This window comes from Pimephales promelas, chromosome 12, assembly GCF_988280905.1.
Source record: "Pimephales promelas chromosome 12, fPimPro1.hap1.1, whole genome shotgun sequence".
Classification (NCBI taxonomy): domain Eukaryota; kingdom Metazoa; phylum Chordata; class Actinopteri; order Cypriniformes; family Leuciscidae; genus Pimephales; species Pimephales promelas.
The window spans coordinates 5664697-5678185 of record NC_142780.1 but is presented as its reverse complement, the minus strand read 5'-3'; the positions used below and the strand labels follow the sequence as shown (position 1 = coordinate 5678185).

Genomic DNA, 13489 nt, shown 5'->3' with positions numbered 1-13489 from the left:
TCCGGACACAGAAGACCTGACAGCTGCGTGAACAACACACTCGACGAGCCGCAGAAATATGCGCATACCCTTTTCTGCATTTTCCGGAGGGATGGTTGATGCAAATGTGTGGGTTAGTGACGTACCATAACCCAGCTGTAGTCCCAATCCAGTCGTTTTTGTAGGCATTATACTTCCTGATTTTTTAAAAGACGATATCTCTGCTTACACTGAACTTTCAGTGCTGCAACTTTGCAGATACTGTTCATGCACCAACAGCAACATTACACACTATTTAAAATGAAAAAAGTGAAATCGCAGTCAACCCCCCCTTTAAATCTGGGGACTCTATACCTCCTCTTTGATGGTAGTAGTTCAAACTCTTTATGCAAAATATGCATAGGGTTAGAAGTAGTGCTGGGCAATGATTAATTTTTTTTAATTGCAATTAATCACATATTTTCTTGCGATTAATCGTGATTAATCGCATTGTTGCGCGCAAAATTGAATAATGAATTCTATAGTAGTGTATTGTGCACTTTTGATTTAAATGTACTGCTATATAAACAAAAGTGCAATAACATGTGGCTTGCAAAAACTTTAAACAAATAAGATGCTTTATACCAGCAGTATTCCTTTTACACAGTAGCAATAAAATATTTATTGTAAGTCAACTTAAACATTAATGTAATCAAATCAAATCAAATACTAAAAAACAGCTATTTGCCACTGCCAGGGCATTATCTTGTATTTAGCTTGTTAAAATGAGTCCAGTTTTCTTGTTTTTGTTTTTTGTTTTGTTTTTCTGAACAGGTATCAACACTGCTTTAACATGCGATAAAAAAAATCGGCATTAATTAATAAATGCGACAATAACGCGCTAACTTGCCCAGCCCTAGTTAGAAGCTATAATATTAGCTAGCCTTAGCAAATTGTTATAATAGGCTGAGTCGTAAAGCTTCTCAAAAGGCTGACCTACAATCTTTGAGCAAATTTTTAATTGATTAAACAACTTTGTTTTTTTTATACCAAATAGAGTAACAATATTGCAGTATGCTCATTATCACAGACCTATAGAACAACAGATGAATCTGTTTTCTTACTCCAAATGACCTAAGACGACGAAGAAAGTAAATTCTCTGCTTTGTTTTTTTACATAGAGTACAGTATTAATGTGATCTTTCCATGATAGCATATCGTCTATAATCACTCCTAAATATTTATGTCTCTAACCGATCTGATTTCTGATACAGTGATGCTATCCGAGGAAACCCATTAGTGCTGCTTGCTGACACTCATGAAGTATCAAGTCATGAGGCTGTGGAGAAGAGTTGAGCTGTTAAGTTTCTATTGTATTTATACCGTACATTTAAGGATATCTAAAGACCAGAATGTTACATAGACGGTGTTATTTTAGCATTATTTATATACTATTATGTATTTGCATATGTAGTTTAAGTTTTAGGAATTCTGTAGTGAGCTTTTCTCATTTTATTTATTATTTCTATTTAGCTTTTAATTTATTTTATTTTTTGTAACTAACATTTTCAAGTTAGTTGCCAAGGTGACATTTAACATTTTTACATCAATTTTTTTTAATTCATTTTATTCCAGCTTTATTTCAATTACTGATTTTTTTATTTTTAATAGGTTAACCCTTATGCTGCATTAGGGACATTTTTGGTCTTTTGCAGTTTAATTTCTTTGACCATTTTGGCTGTTTTAATGCAAATGGTATGAAATTTGGCAAAATTGTGACTTTTTGGATACATGTAAAAAATGTGATCCCATTTTGCAAAATATGTATAACACACACTGTGTAGATCAAATAGTAACACTCAGCACCATAAAGACCAAAAATGGCCCATTGAAACCCATTAAAACGTTGTTTAAATCTGAGGCTGTCAGTAATACATGAAACATGATTTTTGCACAAACATCCTTTCATTTTGAAGCAAAAGCATTATATTTGCATTATATAGTGTATTCCACCAGATGACGTCACTATATTTATTCCCTATGGGTGGAAATGCACCTTATTTTAGGCAATAGGCAATGTTTAATAGGTGGCCATTTTTGGTCTCTAACGCGCTAAGTGGGATTTTTAGCAAAGTGGGACTGTGATAATCCAAATCTAAAGTTTTCTCTTTGCATTTAGTTTATTGAAAATAATTGAATTTTTGTGTTTTTTCCTCTTATACAAATCGATGGTTTCGCAAACAAAACTGGTAATTAAAGGGTTAAAATCCTGAAATTGAATAAATTTTTGGTAGTTATGATGAGGACTGATGCTGGTTAAAAGATTTAACTTGGTAAAAGTGGAAAATAATAATAATATATAATATTTTAGGCAATGTTTAATATGTGGCCATTTTTGGTCCTTAATGCACTCAACGGTGTTAAAAATCTAATGCAGCACAAGGGTTAAGTTAACAATAAGAACACTGGAAAGACTTGAAGGTGGGCCCTCTTGACTTAAACCAGTAAGCAGCCTCCTAGCAACAACTCAGAACACCCTAGCAACCACCTACACTTAGCAATGCCCTGGCAACCACTCACAAATCCCTAGCACTGTGATGGTGAGTTTTGCACAAGTACCACTCACATTTGCATTTGTTTAATATATACTGTAGAGTTGATGTGAATATTAGTATGACAGGCAGATACTTTGCCAAACAGACACACAACCACAAGCTAGGAGAGAAACCATCGGGAGGGGGGAGATCATTGCTAAGATACGGTTGACTAGGAGATGACAGGTTGCTAGGTAACATGAATGATGCAACAAGTGACTAATATGGAATGGAAATGTTTGAGAGAAAAATGTGCTGCAGATGCCCCATGAGTGTGTGTGTCTGTCTGTGTGTGCGTGCGTGTGTGCGTAGTTTTTATTGTACTCCAATGTAAAAAAAAAAAAAAAAACAGCAAATCAGCGCCACACATAAACTCCCCCCGGTGAGATGCTTTGGTCCGATGACTTCATGTTGGCTGGGGATGGAGGGTAAAATGCAATTTGTTTGAATAATCCTTGGATTTAATACTCCATAATCCATGAAAAATCCTTTCAGAATTACTGCAGGGTTTGAGATTTAGCGAGTGTGTGCATCCTGTTGTGTGTGTTTTACTGCACAGGAGGTGCGCACGCATGTGAGAGTGAGAGACTGCATAAAAATCTATTTATGTGTGAGTAAGAGAGACTTAAAATGAACCCCGCAGATGTGTTTAAATGAAACCCTCATCTAGCAGGATTATGATGAGGTGCTGACAGTTTCCGTGCCTGAGGATCTGCATGCGTGTAGATATGCTTCATTTAATAAATCTGTTACAGGAATATGACTCAAGGGAATATTTAACCTAGTGTTTTAGAAGCACTATCATTTTTTTTCCCCTTCTCAAGGACATTTAAATAATACAGCGAAGATAAACCCCTCCACCAGTCTAGTGATGTATGTTTATGCTGAAATATAATAAAATATCGGTTTGTATTTTTATTAAAACATCATATCATCATGTGTAGTAGGGGTTGAATGACTTCAGATTTTAAGTCGACTGTAATGACATCAAAGTCGAGTCGACGTCGACTAGTCGGGTAAAAATAAATGCGTATTATAAGACAAATAGTGTTGTTTATCCTTGCATGCACGTTTTACTGTTTTTGGGAGCTCCCAAAACAAAAATAGGAACATTTCAAATGCTATCATAGGGGCTCTTTAATTCAGCACTTGCATGTACTGTAGTTCGGTAGAATGAAATGTCCTTATCAATTAATATCATAGACAGTAAAAGAAATGGACAGAGCGACCCCATTGATTTCAACAGAGAAGATTGAAGCCTGGTTTTTGCACTTCCTGTCTGATGTCTGAGCGACTGCACAGGATCAAACTGAGCTAGTAGCTGTGCCAAGCCAAAACGTTGTTGAAATATTTTCTCCCATTGCTTTTATGGACTCTCTTTTTGTACAGTTTTTGATGTATTAATATTTAGTAAAACACATATCAGTGACATGATGGGTTTTAACTTCATTCAGGAGATTTTGGGTAACTACACAACTGACAGATGACTTTGAGTGCACCGCCAGCGCCAACATTTTTTTTCAAATTTTTTTTTTTTTTTATATAATTATGTATTCAAAAGTTGCATAATGGATTCATTTAGAGACTTCGTAATCGGCAGAGATAGGCAGGCAATGCAAAACAAAATATTACAAGTTACTGCTTAGCTTCACACTATTCACGCGGTTTGAACTCGCTGGTGTTTCTGATGTCACAAACTACCTTGTAACCAATCAGATCAACATGTGATCATCAATGAGTGGACCTCTGAGCTGCTGTAAGTGAGTGGAGGCGGGGCTAATTAGAATCAAAGATGATTTCAAGGGATAAAATGATTGACTACAGTCAGCCTGACAAAACATGAACTATTTATTTCAACTGTAAATGTTTAGTTTATGCATGGGGTTTTGTGTATGTGTAGAGGTGCAGTGCACTAATGTTTAGTAGTGTCTTAGTTGTAATGTGGCAATTCATGCAACATCCCTGATCTAGTATATGTTGTAATAGTGGTGCAAGTGGACTTTGGGTTGACAACTAAAAGGTTGAAATAGCCAATTAACCTTTTTAAAGATTGTATGTTGTAGATCAGTATTTCTTGATCATGGTCCTGTATGTTCTTTCTAACTCCTCATAGATGTTTCTCTCTCTCTCTCTCCTTTAATTTTCATTCATGTCTTCATTGTGTCGTCTATCTGAAATTTGTCCTTCACAGTTGCACAGTCCTCTCCCCTATTCTTGTATTCTCCGTATCACTATCTCTCTCCATGACTAAGCACATCACTGTGCTCGTGACATTTTACAAATGAGCTTCGAGACTCTCCAGGAAACTAGAGCGTGTCTCTTCTGTCTTTCTTTCACTCCTACACTGTTAAAAAGGTTTGTAATTTCAGCAAAAAAAAGAATGTCTAAACTGTAAGTTACCTTGCTGTATATTATATAAAAAAATTGTATATTAGGTTCACTGTAAAAAATGATCGTGATTTTAACAGTAAAAAACTGTAAAAAAATGCTACAGTGAAAAACTGTTAATGGGCTCTATGCACGGCGTTATTTCCGGTGAAGGATTAAGGATGCTCGATAACTTCTGCCGATCATAGAGTCCAATGCAATACCGAGAATTTATATTGAATTTTATACTCCATGGTTATAATAATGAAACGTTAGTCACAAAAACAGATAAAACAGACACCCCTCGTTGTGTTTATGCTTCTTTTTAAAATTATATTAAATAAATATAACTATATATAAAATTACATCTAAACGTATGTACGTTTCGTTTCAAAGACGGGAGGACAGTAAATATTGAAGACTCTGCCATAATCCCGTTTTCTCCGGTTTTCCTCCGCTTTAATCTACACAACCGGAAATGGACGAGCATCCTTACGTCAAATGCGGAACTTATGCGTGCATATAGCCCATTGGTTAACAGAAAGTTTCCTTACTATATACGGTAAATAACTGTGATGTATATAATGGTACATTTAATGTAGTTTTACTGTAAAATACTGTTAAATGTACAGTTTTTGGAAGTGAAAAAGAAGAAGTCATTGTATAATTTACAGTAAAAAAAATGTAAATTGACTTTCCCACAATTCCCTGCGTGACACTTCACATTTAATGTAATTTAACTGTTTATTCATAATTTTCTTAGTTTTTGTCTTATCAGTTATGTTCATTAGGGTTTTATGTTACATTTAACGTTGTTAAATCAATTCTTATTTCATTTTTAAAATTTCAACATGTTACCATGATGTTGTTTAATGTTTGTGTGAATGACACTGTGCAGCTTCTATATAGTAGTATGAACTCTCTTGTGGAAGAGCTGATGAGCTTTGATTGATCATTTGACTCTCATTATTGCTGTGATTGATGGCTGTCGGTGTATTGCAAATTGCAATTTGCAATTGAACAAACAGATATTAATACTTCAAAATGTCAGTAAATTAACATTATAACAAATAATGAAATACAGTTTATTGCTGTAAAATTAAATACGGTCAAAGTCTGTAAAACCTAAAATGTTGCTACCGTACTTTTAACAGGAAAACTCTGGTAACCACAGCTGCCGGAGTTTTCCCGTAAATTTAACAGATTTTTTTTTTTACAGTGTTTATGAGGACAGTAAATTCAATTCAAATTTATTTTATTATAGCGCTTTTCACATTACTACATATTGTTTCAAAGCAGCTTTACAGAAAGTGCATTTCAGAAATGCACATAGAAAAATACAGTTAGTTAATCATGCAACATATCGCCGGCTTTGAGTCGTCTCTTCACAGACGTTTAGTCATCTCATCACAGGTTTTGGGGCATCTGAAGTCTCAACTTAAAAAATGTTAAAAAACCTTAAAAAAAAAAACTTAAAAAAAGGTTTATAATTTCATGTCAATCTACAGTATATTACAACAAAATCTATATTGACAATGCATGCAGTTTTAAAAATTGGAGAAACTGTGCAATAACTTTTCCCATCATATTTAAGGAGTGTATTTTATTTATATAGTTTTTTTTTCTTATATTCATTATCAATTATATATGTTGGTGTATTTTTTATTTTCACATCTGTGTAATTATGCTGGTTATCAGTGTATATTAAGCAGATTTTCGGAGGATAATGTGTAATTGATTTCATTACAATCTAAGCACATTCCATTTGTATGTAAATAAACTTGACCAATCACATGGAGAGCATCAATGGACTGTTACCAATGCCGTCAAAACATGTCTGAGTTGTGCACACACAATGTCAACCAATTAATTCAGCAGTTAATTTGATACGTTGGTTGATTTTAAATACATGTATGGGTGCTTGGCCTCTGCATGATGAACAGCACTGTGTTTACTTTCATCTATTACTCTTTGTTCATGTCAAGAAACAAACTGGTTCTTTCTTTTTACAGTATATTTCCTGTGTTTGTCGTCTCTCTCTCTCTCTCCCTGATTCAGGCTTATTAGTGGGATCAGTCCTGTTGGTTTTGTCTTGAGCCACTAAGCAGCATCACAGAACACCACACCATGGCAACACATTTTAAACCATTCAGCAACACTGATTCCAAACATCTCACCAGATTTCACACATTCTCTCTTTCACACACACACACACACACACACACGCTCTTCAGTGTAATCCAGCGTGTCTCTGTAATCCTGATCAGATGGCCATCATTCTAAAGCTGATCTCTCTACAATCCTGTGCACATTAGTTTAAGTGCAGAGACAGCAGTGTCAAAAGTTGACATGATATTATATATATATATATATATATATATACACTCACCGGCCACTTTATTAGGTACACCTGTCCAACTGCTCGTTAACACTTAATTTCTAAGCAGCCAATCACATGGCGGCAACTCAGTGCATTTAGGCATGTAGACATGGTCAAGACAGTCTCCTGCAGTTCAAACCGAGCATCAGTATGGGGAAGAAAGGTGATTTGAGTGACTTTGAACGTGGCATGATTGTTGGTGCCAGAAGGGCTGGTCTGAGTATTTCAGAAACTGCTAATCTACTGGGATTTTCACGCACAACCATCTCTAGGGTTTACAGAGAATGGTCCGAAAAAGAAAAAACATCCAGTGAGCGGCAGTTCTGTGGGCGGAAATGCCTTGTTGATGCCAGAGGTCAGAGGAGAATGGCCAGACTGGTTCGAGCTGATAGAAGGGCAACAGTGACTCAAATAACCACCCGTTACAACCAAGGTGGGCAGAAGAGCATCTCTGAACGCACAGTACGTCGAACTTTGAGGCAGATGGGCTACAGCAGCAGAAGACCACACCGGGTGCCACTCCTTTCAGCTAAGAACAGGAAACTGAGGCTACAATTTGCACAAGCTCATCGAAATTGGACAATAGAAGATTGGAAAAACGTTGCCTGGTCTGATGAGTCTCGATTTCTGCTGCGACATTCGGATGGTAGGGTCAGAATTTGGCGTCTACAACATGAAAGCATGGATCCATCCTGCCTTGTATCAACGGTTCAGGCTGGTGGTGGCGGTGTCATGGTGTGGGGAATATTTTCTTGGCACTCTTTGGGCCCCTTGGTACCAATTGAGCATCGTTGCAACGCCACAGCCTACCTGAGTATTGTTGCTGACCATGTCCATCCCTTTATGACCACAATGTACCCAACTTCTGATGGCTACTTTCAGCAGGATAATGCGCCATGTCATAAAGCTGGAATCATCTCAGACTGGTTTCTTGAACATGACAATGAGTTCGCTGTACTCAAATGGCCTCCACAGTCACCAGATCTCAATCCAATAGAGCATCTTTGGGATGTGGTGGAACGGGAGATTCGCATCATGGATGTGCAGCCGACAAATCTGCGGCAACTGTGTGATGCCATCATGTCAATATGGACCAAACTCCCTGAGGAATGCTTCCAGCACCTTGTTGAATCTATGCCACGAAGAATTGAGGCAGTTCTGAAGGCAAAAGGGGGTCCAACCCGTTACTAGCATGGGGTACCTAATAAAGTGGCCGGTGAGTGTATATATAAGGCACATGGAAATCAGCATAAAGTCGGTTTCATGCTAATCTTGTCCATGACGTGTAAAGTGACCAGTCACAGATCGTATGTTCTGTGTTGTCTTAAATCAGTGATACCAAAATAGACTGGCAGTGTAGTGAGTGAGTGAAGAGATGCTCTGTGTGAGTGGTATTTATGACAGTAATGTGAAATACAAGTACTCCACAGTGACTCTAGGGGTCACTGTTTGACAAAAATGGAATTCCTGCATAGTGTGCCTTTAGCAAAAGTGCACTGAATACTAAAACTATTGCTTATGAGGGAAGATACTCTTGTTCCATGTAGTTACAGGGTAAGTAGAATAAAAATGCATACACAAATTATATCTTATATCAATGACTCCAAAACAGATTTATAACCCTCCCCTTTATTTATTTAATCAACAGTCTTAAGTCAGAAAGTAGCACACTTTGCCCCCCCCCCCCCTCTTCCTTTTGTTCCCCTTCTTATTTTTATTTCTTTCCACTGATGAATCTGAAGAAGAAATTATGCTTCTTGTTATTCTGTATTATGTATTCAAAGAAAATGCAAAACACTCAGAAATACGTCCTCATTTACTCATCTTTCACCCTCTTGCCATCCAATATATATATACGACTTTCCTTTTTTTAGATGAACTCAAATGAAGGTTTTTAGAAAAATAAAAAAATATCTCTGGGAATGCATATAATGCAAGCTCATGTGTTTGGAAAAGTTGGATCATCAAAAAGCACACACTGCAATAACCGTAAGAATCCAGACGAGCTAAATGGATGGATCAATGTCTTCAGAAGTGAACTTTTATTTTATTTTAATCTTTTTAAACTGTGGACTGTCGCTTGAGATCAACTGTAATAAGTTGTTTTTCAAATCAGTGAAATTAGATATTAGATTGTGTGTATGTATTTTTATTGTACTTACCCTGTAACTACATGACACATGAGGGTAACAAGCACCACTTTATTTTATGGCCTGCAGTGTCACACTTACCCTGTTACTATGAAACAAGTAGCCTATATTTCTCACTATTTAAAAAAATAAACATATAAGCCTAAACTTAAACATCTGCACTTTTGCTATAAAAAAAAAATGGTGTAAATGCATCATAGCATTTTAAAAGCCTATACAGTATATATTGGTACATCATTTTACAAAAAGGTTCGCAGTGAATGTTCTCGCTAAATTGCTCCCAAGATTGTTTTATCATAATTGTAGAATAATTACCCTACACTCTAAAAAATGATGGGTTAAAAATAACCCAACTTGGTTTGTTGTATAACCCAACTGCTGGATCAATATTGCACCAGCCCAACAGTAGTTAATTTGACCCAGCAAGATGGGTCGGTCATTTTTAACCCAACAGATGAGTTGTTCATTTCTACTCAAATGCTGGGTCAAATTAAATAAAATTCTGGGTTGATTTAACTACAAATTTGTTATATAGCGTACCCAAATGCTGGGTCAAATTAATTACAATTCTGGGTTGATTCAACTACATATTTGTTATATAGTGTACCCAAATGCTGGGTCAAATTAACCCATATGCCAGACTAATTCTAGCACATTACAGTACAATTAAAGAAAAAAAAGGCAATAGACTACTCATAGCTATAAAACTGTTACACTACAAACCTAGAACAGAATACATGCTAGATGTATGCATAGATTATGCAATAAACACTTAAACAATACAAAAACAAAACAACAATGGAATCTTTGAAAAATTATTTTATTACTTTAATATCAACAATATTAGTGGAACTGCAGTTAATATCACTGAAGTAGGAAAACATTCAATTATGAATGAACTGGCTGAACATTTAACAGGCCAACAGTCAACGGGAGCCATTAGCTCTACTTGCAAGCAAGTATTCTGGTATCTTCCCAAAGAAACTATTAAAGGGATAGTTCACTTTGAATTTAATTTTTGATATGTTTTATCTTACCTCAAGGGCATCCAAGATGTAGGTGTCTTTGTTTCCACAGTATTTTCAATTTTGATATCTTTCGGTCAAACCATTGTTGTCAATCAGTCATATAATGGAGGTTTAGGGGGTCCTCCCCCGGTTAATGTCAAAGAGTATGCACAGAGAAGTCCAAATTAAACATGATTGAATGACTCGTAAATGTAAGTACACAGTGATGGCCTAAGGCACGAAACGAGCGGTTTGTGTGAGAAAACGAACAGTATTTATATCGTTTTTACCTCGTGTAACTCAGCCATTGGCAACTGATCTGACGGCAGGGGCGCTTCGGTCTGTGCATGCGCCAGAAGTGATCGCTTGCGCGTATACGTCACTCATTGTTTACAGAGAGATTTCGGGAGTTTAACCTTTCACTAAACATTTAGATATATCGAAATCTTCTTCCATTGCGATTTCCTGTATATATAAATATGTTTAGATCTTCACAGTGAAAGGTAAAACTTCCAAAACTCTGTGTAAACAATGAGTGACGTACAGACGCAAGTGATCACTTCCGGCGCATACACAGACTGAAACGCCTCTGCCGTCAGATCAGTTGCCAATGGCTGAGTTACACGAGGTAAAAAACTATATAAATACTGTTCGTTTTTTCACACAAACCGCTCGTTTATTGTCTTAGGCCATCGATGTGTACTTACATTTACGAGTCATTAAATCATGTTTAATTTTGACTTCTCTGTGCGTGCTCTTTGAGGTGAACCGAGGGAGGACCCCCTAAACCTCCAGTGTATGACTGATAGACAACAACGGTTTAACCGAAAAAACAAAACAAAATTGAAAATACTGTGGAAACAAAGACACCTACATCTACATGCCCTTGAGGTAAGCTAAAACATATCGAAAATTAATTTCAAAGTAAACTATTCCTTTTAATATTTAGAAATAATAACTGTGTGTGCCTCTAATGTTGATCTTACAAGTCCTCTAATTTTTTGAAGAACTTCAGCCCAGGGCCAGCTCTTGGGATCAACTGTTGATGGTTGCCTCTTCTAAAAGAAGAAAACTCTCCTCATCAGTCCCCTCCTCTAAAAGACAAAAAAATACAAAACACAAAGAAATCTGTTTTTACAACTGAGGAGTACAAAACTAAAATATATAGGTAATTAAATGGAAGATAAACATGCATATTCCATCATTTGTTATTACAAAATAGAATAAATCACTGAAAGTCTACAAAAGACATGTGCCCTATTCATCTATTGGAGTCACTTTGACACATTACATGGAAGCTATTGGAAAAAAAAGAGAAAATTATATTTCATAAGAATTAATGTCTGAAAAGGGCTTGAGTAGCAATGCAGACTTGATATGCTGTGGATGTGAAAACAAATATTTCTTACCTTGAAATCTTTCAACAAGGTCTGTCAGCTGCCACTCTGTTGCGTCAATGACAAAGCTGACCATTGATCTGAAACAAACACAAAATGAGGTTAAGGAAATATACAATTACTATTGTATTAACTATTCAGATGTCACCATGCAAATGCAATGCAGACTAGCAGCAGAATGTAATCCAATGTGAAGATAACAGCCAAAATAGAGAGACCCTCTCTCCCTATAGCCTACAATTCAAATTACATGTATTTTACATTCAGACATTTTATGTTACTTCAATTTTTTTACATACTTTAATAAGTCTAACACTGTGTTATCTATCGCGGGTCACCATATTACTTAAATAAATGCACATGCATGCATTTAGTCTGGCATATCAGGTTATCTCACTGTTTTTACATACTTTAATAAGTCATACACTGTGTTATACCTTCGCATTTCACATTAAAAGATTTGAGGGCAAAAAGCGCGCTCATTTATATCCGGTTAACTTAAAATAATGTAAGTTAGCCTGCTAGCCAGGCCGCCATTTTATATAAGAAATGTTTTCTTATCTATCGCGGGTTACCATATTACTTAAATAAATGCACATACATGCATTTAGTCTGGCATATCAGGTTATCTCACTGTTTATACATACTTTAATCAGTCTAACACTGTGTTCACATTAAATGCTCCAGGGAAAAATTAGCGCGCTCAAAATAGCCAGTGCTTCAATGATAATGGCTAACGCTAGCCAAACAAGCCAGACAAACCAACCAACTAGCCTCGACAATATAAAGATATTACTTTAGAAAGGTAACGTTAAAGTAGACTCACTGTATTCCGGACACTAAGTTAGACCGTTTACCGCAATTTCTATAAATAAACACTTCACGGCCATTGCATCAATACGTGTCATCTTTGCCTCACCCTCTTCCGACCAACCCAGCTTATAACTTAGTTGTTAAAATATATGTCTTATATATTAGAAATGACATGTAGAGTACTCTACCTTAGTTTATTTCCCTCGCTCGATGAAAAGTGAAGTTCTCTTTGAAGATCGCTCGGTGTGTGGTGGATCCGGTATGGTGGACTCTTCTTGTGATGATGTGATGACGTTCGAAGCACAAACAACCCACGTGCTGGGTCAACGGTGTATGTTGGGTAGATGGGTTATTTTTTCCAACTCATGTGTTGAGTCAAAATCCATATAAATAACCCATAATGGGTCAAACATTTCATAACCCAGCGGTTGGGTTGATTAAATAACCCAGCATTTTTTAGAGTGTAGTTATAAAATACTTACAGTATAAATCATCAATCCTGGTTGTTACCTCTTTATTCCCCAAACTTTACATATTGTTCCCTTATACTTACATGTATGGGTATTATAATTAATTAAAAGTTACACTGTAAATTTGTCTTAATTGCACAGTACTTTCTGGGCTGTAATCTAAAGAGTTGATTTACATTATTCTCTTTCTTGTTAGAAGTGTTATCCACCTCATATAGTGTCATGTGACTACATGCCCCAGCCATAGGGTCCACATATAAGTGAACTCTGTCCTTTGCACAATAATGTACCTGTTAATAATAACTGTTCAGTAGATTTTTTTTCTATGTAACCGGTTTTTAAGCTCCGTTCCT

At 36.2% G+C, this 13489-nt stretch overlaps 1 protein-coding gene and 1 long non-coding RNA gene across 5 annotated transcripts in view; one reads left to right on the top strand and one right to left on the bottom strand.

Moving 5' to 3' along the window:
* The window catches only part of celf3b (cugbp, Elav-like family member 3b), a 75191-nt gene that overhangs the window by 22174 nt on the left and 39528 nt on the right, over positions 1-13489 (top strand). The window lies entirely within an intron of this gene.
* LOC120480781 (uncharacterized) lies at positions 11215-13130 on the bottom strand. Its single transcript, XR_016145663.1, has 3 exons — positions 12855-13130; positions 11866-11933; positions 11215-11550 (listed from the first exon to the last, which is right to left on the bottom strand). It is a non-coding gene; the product is annotated as an uncharacterized LOC120480781 (long non-coding RNA).